We start from the raw sequence: 12,130 nt of genomic DNA on the forward strand, positions 1-12,130 counted from the left end.
TTTGGCCCTTCTGACTTCAGTTTGAGGGGGTAAAGGGCTTGCTGCAGGAGAAAACTCTTCAGAGAAAAGCAAACGTTTTCCTTTTTGCTACAGCACCTTGGATTGAAGCGGCAGACACGGGTAAGAAACGCAACTCTGTGTTCAGGTAGCAGGATCAGATAAATTAGGTAATTTGCTATTAACTTATGTAATTAGTTCTTGCTGAGTACTAACCGGTGCCTTACATGTAACTAAATAAGATGGAGGACACTACTAATGATATGAATGACCTAACTCTCCTTGGGACCTCTAATGAAGGCCATCTACATTATAAACAAAAATTACAAAAATGATAGTCGCCTGGGTAGCATAAGGATAACCATAAGCAGGACAGGCCCTTCTCTGAGATACTCGACCCTAAGGAACAGAAAGAGGTGCCCTGAAATGCAGATAACGCTTAAAAGGCTGAAAATCACAAAACTTGCTTCAAAAGAAACCCTTTAAAATCAGAAAATAGGTAGTGGCCTCCACTGAAACTGAAACAATAGCAAATAAATGAGCAGGCTCCTGGTGCCAGCATGGAGGAGGCACGAGGGACTCTGAAAGCAGCCTGAGTTTGTGGCGGTGGCATCTTAAATCTGGCGGAATCTTGCACTCTGGAAAAATCAGCTGGCACTCATCCACTCGGGGCCACAAGAAGCTGAAGACCAATGTCGGACTTCTCCCTGAGAAACAAAACCCAGCATCCCAGGATTCTGCAGTTAGTCTGCAACAGGCACTTAAGACTCTGAAAGCAGCCAGAGTTCACGGTGATGGTATCTTGGGTCTGGACAGAATCCTGCAAATTGCAGAAAATCATCAGGCAGTTGGCCACTCAGAGTCACAGGCAGCTAAACAAAAATGCTAAAGTTGCACCTGATAAACAAAAGTCACCCACCCAGGTTTCTGGTGTCACATTGAAGGAGGCACTTGGGACTCTCAAAGCAGCCTTACTTTGCGGTGGTGGCAGCTTGGGTCCGGATAGAATCCTGCAAAGTGCAGAAAATCAGCTGGCAGTTGGCCACTCAGGGCCACAGGCAGCTGAAAAACAAAGCAGGACTTTTCCCTGAGAGACAAAACTCACCAGCCCAGGTACCTGGTGACCATATGCAGGAGGCACTTGGGACTCTCATAGCAGCATGAGTTTGGTGTGGAGGTATCTTAAGTCAGGGTGGAATCTTGCGGTGTGCAAAAATCAGCTGGCAGTCACCCACTGGGGAGCACAAGCAGTTGAACATCAAAGCTGGACTTTTCCCTGAGAGACAAAACTCACCAGCCCAGGTTTTTTGTATAACATTGAAAGAGGCACTTGGGATTCTCAAAGCAGCCTGAGTTTGCGGTGGAGGCATCTGGCATCTGGGGGGAATCCTGCAGCGTGCAAAAATTCACCAGGCAGTTGGATTCTCAGGGCCACAGGTAGCTGAACAACAGGGCTGGACATTTCCAAGAGAAGCAAAACTCACCAGCCCAGGTTTATGGTGTCAGTTTCCAGGAGGCACTTGGGACTCTCAAAGCAGCCTCAGTTTGCAGTGGAGGCATCTTAAGTCTGGGTGGAATCTTGTGCTGTGGAAAAATCATCAGGCAGTCATCCACTCGGGACCACAAGCAGCTGAAGAACAATGCTGGACTTTTCCCTGAGAGACAAAAGTCAGCAGCCCAGGTTTATGGTGTCAGTTTGAAGGTGGCCCTTGGGACTCTCAAAGCAGCCTGAGTTTGCAGTGGAGGCATCTGGCATCTGGGGGGAATCCTGCAGCATGCAAAAATTCACCAGGCAGTTGGACTCTCAGGGCCACAGGTAGCTGAACAACAGGGCTGGACATTTCCAAGAGAAGCAAAACTCACCAGCCCAGGTACCTGGTGTCAGTTTCCAGGAGGCACTTGGGACTCTCAAAGCAGCCTGAGTTTGCGGTGGAGGCATCTTAAGTCTGGGTGGAATCTTGTGCTGTGGAAAAATCATCAGGCAGTCATCCACTCGGGACCACAAGCAGCTGAAGAACAATGCTGGACTTTTCCCTGAGAGACAAAAGTCAGCAGCCCAGGTTTATGGTGTCAGTTTGAAGGCAGCACTTGGGACTCTCAAAGCAGCCTGAGTTTGCAGTGGAGGCATCTGGCATCTGGGGGGAATCCTGCAGCGTGCAAAAATTCACCAGGCAGTTGGACTCTCAGGGCCACAGGTAGCTGAACAACAGGGCTGGACATTTCCAAGAGAAGCAAAACTCGCCCAGGTACCTGGTGTCATGTTGCAGGAGGCACTTTTGAGTCTCATAGCAGCCTGAGTTTGCGGTGGGAGAATCTTAAGTCTGGGTGGATTCATGAGCTGTAGAAAAATCAGCTGGCAATCATCCACTCTGGGCCACCATCAGCTGAAGACCAATGCCGGGCTTTTCCCTGAGAGACAAAAGTCAGCAGCCCAAATTTCTGGTGTCAGTTTGCAGGAGGCACTTGGGACTCTCAAAGCAGCATGAGTTTGTGGTGAGGGCATCTTAAGTCTGGATAGAATCCTGCAAAGCGCAGAAAATCAGCTGGCGGTTGGCCACTCAGGGCCACAGGCAGCTGAACAAGAGGGCTGGACTTTTCCCTGAGAGACAAAACTCAGCAGGCCCAGGTTTCTGGTGTCAGTTTCCAGGAGGCATTTGGGACTCTCAAAGCAGCCTGAGTTTGCGATGGAGACATCTTAAGTCCGGGTTGAATCTTGCGTTGTGCAAAACACAGCTGGCACTCATCCACTCGGGAACACAAGCAGCTGAACAACGAAGCTGGAGTTTACCTTAAGAGGGAAAACTCACCAGTCCAGGTTCCAGGTGTCACGTTGCAGGAGGCACTAGAGACTCTCAAAGCAGCATGAGTTTGTGGTGGTGGCAGCTTGGGTCTGGATAGAATCCCGCAAAGAGCAGAAAATCAGCTGGTAGTCGGCCACTCAGGGCCACAGGCAGCTGAAAAACAAAGCAGGACTTTTCCCTGAGAGACAAAACTCACCAGCCCAGGTACCTGGTGTCAGTTTGCAGGAGGCACTTGGGACTCTCAAAGCAGCCTCAGTTGGTGGCAGCTTGGGTCTGGATTGAATCCTGCAAAGTGTGGAAAATCAGCTGGCAGTCGACCACTCAGGGCCACAGGCAGCTGAACAACAAAGCAGGACTTTTCCCTGAGAGACAAAACTCAGCAGCCCAGGTTTCTGGTGTCAGTTTCCAGGAGGCACTTGTGACTCTCAAAGCAGCCTGAGTTTGCGGTGGAGACATCTTAAGTCTGGGTGGAATCTTACACTGTGGAAAAATCATCAGGCAGTCATCCACTCGGGGCCACAAGCAGCTGAAGACCAATGCCGGTCTTTTCCCTGAGAGACAAAAGTCATCAGCCCAGATACCTGGTGTCCGTTTGCAGGAGGCACTTGGGACTCTAAAAACAGCATGAGTTTGCTGTGGAGGCATCTGAAGTCTGGGTGGAATCTTGCGCTGTGCAAAAATCATCAGGCAGTCATCCACTCGGGGCCACAAGCAGCTGAAGACCAATGCTGGACTTTTCCCTGAGAGACAAAACTCACCAGCCCAGGTTTTTGGTGTCACATTGAAGGAGGCATTTGGGACTCTCAAAGAAGCCTCAGTTTGCGGTGGAGACATCTGGCATCTGTGGGGAATCCTGCGGCGTGTGAAACTTCACCAGGCAGTTGGACTCTCGGGGCCACAGGCAGCTGAACAACAGGGCTGGACTTCTCCATGTACAGCAGAACTCACCAGCCCAGGTAGCTGGTGTCAGTTTGCAGGAGGCACTTGTGAGTTTCAAAGCAGCCTGAGTTTGTGGTGGAGGCATCTTAAGTCTGGGTGGAATCTTGCGCCATTTGGAATTTTGGGCAGGAGCCGCTCACTCAGGGCTCAGAATCCTCTACCTATCTTAGTCTCCGTACACGTCCTAATCCTCTATAAGGGATTGCTGCAGTGCACAGCTGTCAAGAACAGCTCAGAACAAGATCTTGAAAGACATTTAACTGAATGCTGCAAAAATAGGTGTGATTCTCATGACTGTCAGAGATCGCAAGTCAATGCTTTGACAGAATCGGCACCGGGCAGAGAAACACTAAGATCAGAGATGCTAAGATGCATGCCTCGGTTTCTGATAGTTCCCTCAAAGCACTAAGGCTCAGAGATGGATGCTGTTTTTGCAGGGTACCCCTGGATTAAGAGGCAATGATCTGGTGTGGCATTGCTGAAACCTGAGTGGACCCTGGCTCCTCCTCACTACCTCCCTGACTTATGGCAACTCCTCACCCGTTCCTGAAGGCTACCGGAGTGACACCTTCGAATGGACAAGACCAAGGCTTTATCACAGAGCCCTGTACTAATTCCTAACTTCCCACCAAGGAGATGAACCGGGTCTGTTGGCCCACTTGTAAGGGAGTCTGGGCATAACATGAATGGACCATCTAAAACGCACAATCAAAAATGGATGGTTAGAATTCCAGCAGAAGCACCACTACCCTAAGCACACAAATATATAAATTTTAAAAAACAAAACTCAAAAAATTCCACCAAAAAAAAGCCACCTCCAATTACCCACAACCACACTACCTAATGTAATAACAAAGACCCTACGTCCAATACCTTTAATGAAACCTCTAAAATCTATGCCAAAAACCCCATAAAACTAAAAAAAAACTTGCCTTGAACCAAATAAGAACCAAAAAAAAGTCTTATAAACTATACCAAATTATTAACCTAAGCATATCAAATCCACCCAAGTATAAAACCTGATCACCGGTACACAGTACACACTAATTTCATCACAACATGTAAAACAAAACCTATTTCTATTACTAATGTAATAAAAACTTCACAAAATTTAACTGCAATAAAACCTTAAAATCTTACTAAAAATAAAATTTTATAATTCTATTATAACCTGAAAACTCATACATTCTAAACATGAACTTTCTGCAAAACAAATATTTCTAAAACCCAAAAATCTCAAATACACATTAAAAATAACTACTATACAGCCAAAAAACATAAAACAATTAAACACCTGACTTCAACTATTGAACACCATCTCTACAACTCTTCTTAAAAAACACCCCAACAAACACCAATTACCACCTCAACAATACACCACCAGCAACACCAAACAACTCAAAATACTCTAATTCCCATCCAAAAAACACTCTGTAAACTAAAACACCGAAAGAAATCAACAAAACCCACTCATCCTTCAATAACCCCATTTAACCTACACATGTAACTGAATGAAATAAAAATTTACTATAAAGTATCATACCTTAAATAACTCCACCATTAAACGCTGCTGTACCAAACTTATTTAAAAAATCACAAAAGCAAACTACAAGTAGTAAATAATACCAAAAAATAAAACAGGACACTATATACCACCAAAAAAAATTGGACTAAAAACCATATATAAATGCCACTATTTATTAAACAGCACTGCCACTAAATATATTTACCTACAGGAATATATGAATGTGTACATACAATTAAAATATATTAATTTGAGCATTAAACCGACGATATAAGAAAACAAAACGTCCTAAAGTGATATAATAGGAAATCCTTTATCATCTTCACCCAAATCCTCTCTCAGCTATATTGCTGAACACAAACAACAACAGAAAAAGACCTATTTTTTTACTTATTTTACCTAACGTCTCATGTATTATCCAAAACGAAAAATTTGGCCAAAACTGTAATTTCTTCTAAAACTATTCAACTTTCCTCCGATACAGAAAACCAAACCACCACCAAAAACCCCATAACACACCCTCGCCACACCCCCTCCGCAATTCCCTCTGCCCCTGCCGCTGGATGGACGCTGCAATGAAAAAACGCACACCCGGAGGTCTCACGACGGAGTGCGAAATCCATCGAACACTGTTTCTAGAAGGCGCCCATGGTATTATTTAAAGCTGTGCCTCTCTTACAGAGGAACACCAACCTAGCCCACAGACAAAAATGCCTGCGCGGTCGGGGCTTCGTTTGTTTCCCCTCTCCTCCTTTCAGTGATTTTGACAAGCACGCTCAGAAACTGACAAGCCACAAGCGTCCCCCAGCGCCCCTTGGCGGGACTCGCTCCCGGGCTGGCGCCTCTCGGCGGTGCTGGGGGCACCGCGGAGAACACGGGAGCGGCGGCGCTCGGCACCCGGGGGCGGCCCCGCGCTCCCGGTACCGGACGGAGCCCGGCTCCCGGCAGGAACGCGGCTCCTCCGGCGGCTCCTCCGGCACGCAGGGGCCGCGCCGCGCCGGGAGAGCCCCGCCCGCTGCCCCTGCCCGGCGGGGCCGGCACCGGGCCCAGGGGGCCCCGGCGGCGCCCGAGCCCCGCGCCCGGAGCGGCCGGCAGCGGCCGGGGCCAGCGCAGCGCCCGTGCCGCCTCTGCCGCCCGCCGGCCCGGCACGGCTCCCCTCGGCTCCGCACGGCTCGCACCGGCGCGGCTCCGGCACTCCCGCGGCAGCCCGGCCGCGTTCCCCTCCCAGCGCAGCAACTGCCCGGGCCGCGCCAGGAGCGCTCCCGCGCCGCAACCTTCGGGGCCGGGCCGCGGGCACAAGAAGCGCCCTCAAAGGCAGCGGCACGGCCCCAGTTCAACCCCGCAAAGGCTGCGAGAGCTGCAGCTTCCTTCAGCTGAACCCCGAAACTGAGGCAGCGCGGGCTGCTCACCCGGCTTCAGCCAGGGCGAATTAATGTGTTCTCCCCTTCAATTTCATCCCCTAAGTGAAAAACACATACACTCTCCTGTAAAAATTTATTAAGTTGAATGAAGGAAAATAGGAGAAAAGGACCATAGAGCAAAGGATGCATCTTGGCTCTCAGCCAAGACCACACTTACCTTTGGGGATACCCTCAACTACCGTTACCCTTACATAAGCCTGTTGCATATTAATAGTCCTTATGCATATCCCTAAAGTAGTTTATATTTTCCAGGAACTATTTTACATGGCCCCTCCTGAGGTCTGCCTTTATTAGAGCATGTGTGTTTCTTGGCTGTGGTTTCGGCTCCTTCTCCTTATCACTTCCAGTTTGAGTCTTGCTTTGCTTCATGCTTTGTTCAGACGGCGCGTGCTGTTAGTTGGCATAGCTGTAGCAGGTGTCCTCATCCTGTGTTCATTGGGTGTTATCCCACCCAAGCAGGCATTTTAACACAAGCATAGCTATTTCACTATTATGTCTAAGCTTAATTAACAGCAGAAATACAAACTATATCTTTATAGCAAAATTACTTTAACATCATGCATATAAAATCCATTTTAATATTTCTGAAAAGCCAATATTATAATTTGTATCTATAACAGCCTATAATAGCAGAAAAAAGGGGTTTTCCACAAATGAAATCCTTCAAATGATGGCAAGAGGGGGATTTTACCTCAGTTCAAACCCTTTAAAAGGAGGGACAACAGGTCTGCCCCCTCAATTTAAACCTTAGGATGACTAAAATGGGGGGGGGGGGGCAAACTCCAAATCAAACCCATAATATGACAACAGTATTTCTTCCCTTTCCTTTAAACCTTTAAAATAGAACACAGGGATTCCCTTTCACACCTCTGATACCCCTAACACCTGGGAAAAGCAGGTATTCCTTAAATCAATACCCTAAAACCACAAGTGAAGGGGGATCCCGTCCTATTCAAACACAGGCAATAATGAAAGAGAACTTGCTTCCCACACTTCATGTTTCTATTGTCCTCGCAATCCCCCCTTTTTTTTTTTTTCTGGGGGCACCGGGGAGGGATTGGCAAGATGAAATGGAAAACGGAAAGAAGTCCCCACTACAAATCCACACGAACTCACCTGTTCAGCTGCTGCTTCCCAGCACGAAGCTTTGGCCCTCGCCACCTCCCTTAAGCAATGCCCCACGCATCCAATTGCGTATCCAGGTGTTCCCCGAGACCCTCGGAGAAGCTCTGACTGTCCTTCCCCGAGACACCCCCGGGAGCCCCCCATAAACCCCTCTACTCAGCAGCTCCAGGCAAAAGGGAGCTGACACAAACCCTCCCCCTAAAACAGCCCCAGTCATCATCCTCACAGCTCACACTCGGGGCTGCTCTGTGATTCTTCCCAAATGAATTTAGAGACAAATTACTATTCTTTAGCAATACCTATAAACACGAAAAACTTGTCATGTTTTAGTATTCTACACCCACCCCTCCCCGTGAATTTTGTGGCAGCTTGGGGTCCCTCTGGAGGACGGCACCCAGCATGACCCCGCTCATTCGCCACCCACCTGCTCCCCCACCGCCGTGTGGCTCCCTCTCCTCGGGACCTTGGGGTGCCCCAAATGACATCAGAGCCCCGAGTCTTGACCCCCCTTTCCCCACCCCCAAAGAAGGCACCGAACGAGTCAAACTGCCCTGGAGAGCAGCGCAGCGCTTCCTTCAAGCCCTTTCCACACGCACATCCCCCCAGAAAGGGACTCCGCCGCACCAAGAAAGGGGGGGCAGCCCCCAGAAGGGCTGAAGTTCCTCCCCAGCCTCGCTGTCACCCCCGAGGGGCAGAGACAGGGAGCGGCAGGGACGGCTCGGCACAGAGCGGGGCCGCTCTCAGCAGCATGTCGGGAGAGCCGCAGGTCCGGCAGTGTCGGGCGCTGTGTCTGAGCGGCACGGGGGGATCCGCCGAGAGCTCCGGCCCCGTGCGGGGACTCCTGCAGGGGCCGAGGGGCGCCGGGCTCCGGCCCTCTGGGCTTTATTCTCCGGCGCCCCGAGCCCCGCGGCCGCGGGGAAAGAACGAAAGGGGGAACAGGAAGAGAGGAGCGATAGCAGGGTAGGGAGGGAGGTCGGACTGGGGAGGAAAGCGGGAGGGGAAGGGAAATCCCGAGAGAAGGAGAAGAGGGACCGTGGACAGAGGAGGGAGAGAGAAGGGGAATAGAAGGAAGTAGCGGGCTAGGGACAGGACAGGAAGGAGCTGAGTTTGGGGGGCAGAGGGGAATGCGGGCAGGAGGAAGGACGGGTAGAGAGAGGGACAGGAGGGGAAGCCTCACAGAACCCCGAGCCCACCCGGCCGTGCCGGGGATGCTGCGCTCGGCGGAGCTCGGTTCGGTTCGGCTGCACCCGGCTCTTCGGCTAAATTCGGCTATTATCGGCTAAACTCGGCTATTATGGGCTACGCTGGGCTCGCTTCGGCAGAACTCGGAGCCGCTCGCTCCGTTCGGCTCGGCTCGGCTCCGTTCGGCTCGGCTCGGAGCCGCCTCACGTTCAGCGCGCGCAGATCGCTGCGCTCCTGCAGCCGGGTCCCAAGGGCGGCCCGGCCGTCGCACGGAAACCCCCCCCAAGCAAGATTAGACAAAGCAGCTTCTGTGTTAAACCCTTTATATCCCATAAGGAGAAAACTGCTCTACCTCATCTTTTTCCACTCATTTTTCTTTGATTTCAAAATCAGAGTTACGAAAACCTACTCGAGAACAATATTTAGTAAGTAATCAATAAAGTAATCCTGTAAATGTCATAACCTGAAGAAAAAGTTATACCTGTTTCCACAAAAAATAAATAGACGAGATTGCTACTCACTGTGTCAAACGTTATTTAAAATACACCAAAAAAACCCTACATAAATAGTTCCACAACCAAAACAAAACACATAAGCAACCCTAACTAAAACCACGCATCCAAATACAGTGTTCATCAGTCACCAATCCTAAAAATCCATTTTCTACATACATTGCTAGTATACCTCTTAACACCTAACCTTATCCCTTGCAAACTTTAAATTGTAAATCAATAAATCCTATATATCACAAACTCTTAAAATACAATTTATACACCCTTACCCAAATTACAGTTAAGCCACAATAATTAAAATTACTAAAATCATTAGAAAAAAAATACTTGTATAATATTAGCTACAAAAAAAACCAAACAAAAAAACAGAAAACCACAAAGAAGTTGCCTCAAAGTATCAAAAATAAAATTCAAAACAATTAACAGGACTAAGACACAACATAATAATAGATAAAAAAAAATCACTTGAACAGAAATTTACTCCTCAAGATCAATTCCCACAAGAGCCATGAACCGGGTCCGTTGGCCAGTTGCTGAGGGGGTCTCGGCGTAATACCACTGGAACGCCTAAAGCACACAAACGAGAATGGAGCCTAAGTGTTGCACCAGAAATCGAGACCTGAGCAATACCACCTGCTTCCGTTCACCAGTCTCTGCTCACCTTGCCTGCTGATACCCGGCTTGACTTCCTAAAAATCAAGACAAAGAACAACACGGTGAACACAGAGTCTCCACGTATGCTTCCCCTGCAAAGACGAACGGAGACTGACCTGCTCTGCAGAGCCCACTCACTCGGCACGGGTCCCTCTGCCACGGATTTCAGCTGGCTGCATCTGAAAGAATGTTAGCACAAAAGTCAGAGTGCTGCAGGATACCACAGGAGCTCCAGACATCTAGCGTCAATCTACAAATCCCATCCCGAGCCCACCTACACCCTGCATTACAAATTTCCAGGCCCCCAGGACTTCTCCTATGATACCTACACCAGGCTTTGCAGCAGGGCAGAGCGGCATTGGCCCAAACACCCAGACACCCGTGACACAGAACAGGACAAACCATAAGCCCCTCAAAGGACTAAGGCACAAGACACGAGACATCCAAAAGACACAGAAGGCACGACAGACAAGTGACACAAGTGACCGGCACCGGGACCGCTCTGCCCTGAGCACCTCAGCACGCTGAGAATTCTCCTCCATGTGGCCTAAGGGGCCATCTCCTGCACATCCCTGCCTCCAAAGAAACTACTCAAAAGGCCCTCCCAGCACCTCGCTTCCATCCCCTCAGCGTGGCACAGCCCTCGACTTATCTCTCGAGCATCCTGGGATGAGAATCCACGTCCGCTGCAAAGGAAGGCCGCCTCTCTCGCTGGCAATGTCCCGCAGTCACTGGGCTGTGGTCCCTTGGTCACAGCTACAATCAGGAACGCCAAACGTCACTGCACCATCTTAGCCGCACAGCTGCCAAAACCCAGCAAGCCTGCTACTCACCATTCTCCTAAGGTTGCCCGGCTCCTCGGCCCGCACGCTGCGGCCGCCCTCGGAGGCCGACGCCGTTGTCGCAGGGCCTGCCTGGGTTAAGAGGAGACAAGGTCATTTGCCATTGCTGAAACTTGAGTGGACCCTGGCTCCACCTCACTACTTCCCAGACTCACAGCAACTCCTTAGTCCTTCCAGCAGGCTCCCCAGGCGACACTTTCAAATGGAAAAGGTCAAGGCTTCAGCACAGAGCCCTGTGCTACTTCCCGAGTTCCCACGAGAGCGACGAACCGGGTCTGTTGGCCAGTTGCTGAGGGGGTCTCGGCGTAATACCACTGGAACGCCTAAAGCACACAAACGAGAATGGAGCCTAAGTGTTGCACCAGAAATCGAGACCTGAGCAATACCTGCTTCCATCCACCAGTCTCTGCTCACCTTGCCTGCTGATACCCGGCTTGACTTCCTAAAAATCAAGACAAAGAACAACGCGGTGAACACAGAGTCTCCACGTACGCTACCCCTGCAAAGACAAACGGAGACTGACCTGCTTGGGGCAACCCACTCACCCGGCACGAGCCCCTCTGCCACGGAATTCAGCTGGCTGCACCTGATAGAATGTTAGCACAAAAGTCAGAGTACTGCAGGGTAACACAGGAGCTCCAGACATCTAGCGTCAATCTACAAATCCCATCCCGAGCCCACCTACACCCTGCATTACAAATTTCCAGGCCCCCAGGACTTCTCCTATGATACCTACACCAGGCTTTGCAGCAGGGCAGAGCGGCATCGGCCCAAACACCCAGACACCCGTGACACAGAATAGGACAAACCATAAGCCCCTCAAAGGACTAAGGCACAAGACACGTGACACAAGACATCCAAAAGACACAGAAGGCACGACAGACAAGTGACACAAGTGACCGGCACCGGGACCGCTCTGCCCTGAGCACCTCAGCACGCTGAGACTTCTCCTCCATGTGGCCTAAGGGGCCATCTCCTGCACATCCCTGCCTCCAAAGAAACTACTCAAAAGGCCCTCCCAGCACCTCGCTTCCATCCCCTCAGCGTGGCACAGCCCTCGACTTATCTCTCGAGCATCCTGGGATGAGAATCCACGTCCGCTGCAAAGGAAGGCCGCCTCTCTCGCTGGCAA

General features: G+C 50.2%; 1 long non-coding RNA gene across 1 annotated transcript; it reads left to right on the forward strand.

Annotated features, from left to right (window-relative positions):
- LOC135286764 (uncharacterized) lies at positions 1-5,387 on the forward strand. The gene is made up of 2 exons (XR_010350822.1): positions 1-120; positions 4,175-5,387. It is a non-coding gene; the product is annotated as an uncharacterized LOC135286764 (long non-coding RNA).
- Positions 5,388-12,130: the final 6,743 nt, after the last annotated feature.

The sequence above is a fragment of the Passer domesticus genome, chromosome 1 (genome assembly GCF_036417665.1).
Source record: "Passer domesticus isolate bPasDom1 chromosome 1, bPasDom1.hap1, whole genome shotgun sequence".
In the NCBI taxonomy this organism is placed as follows: Eukaryota; Metazoa; Chordata; class Aves; order Passeriformes; family Passeridae; genus Passer; species Passer domesticus.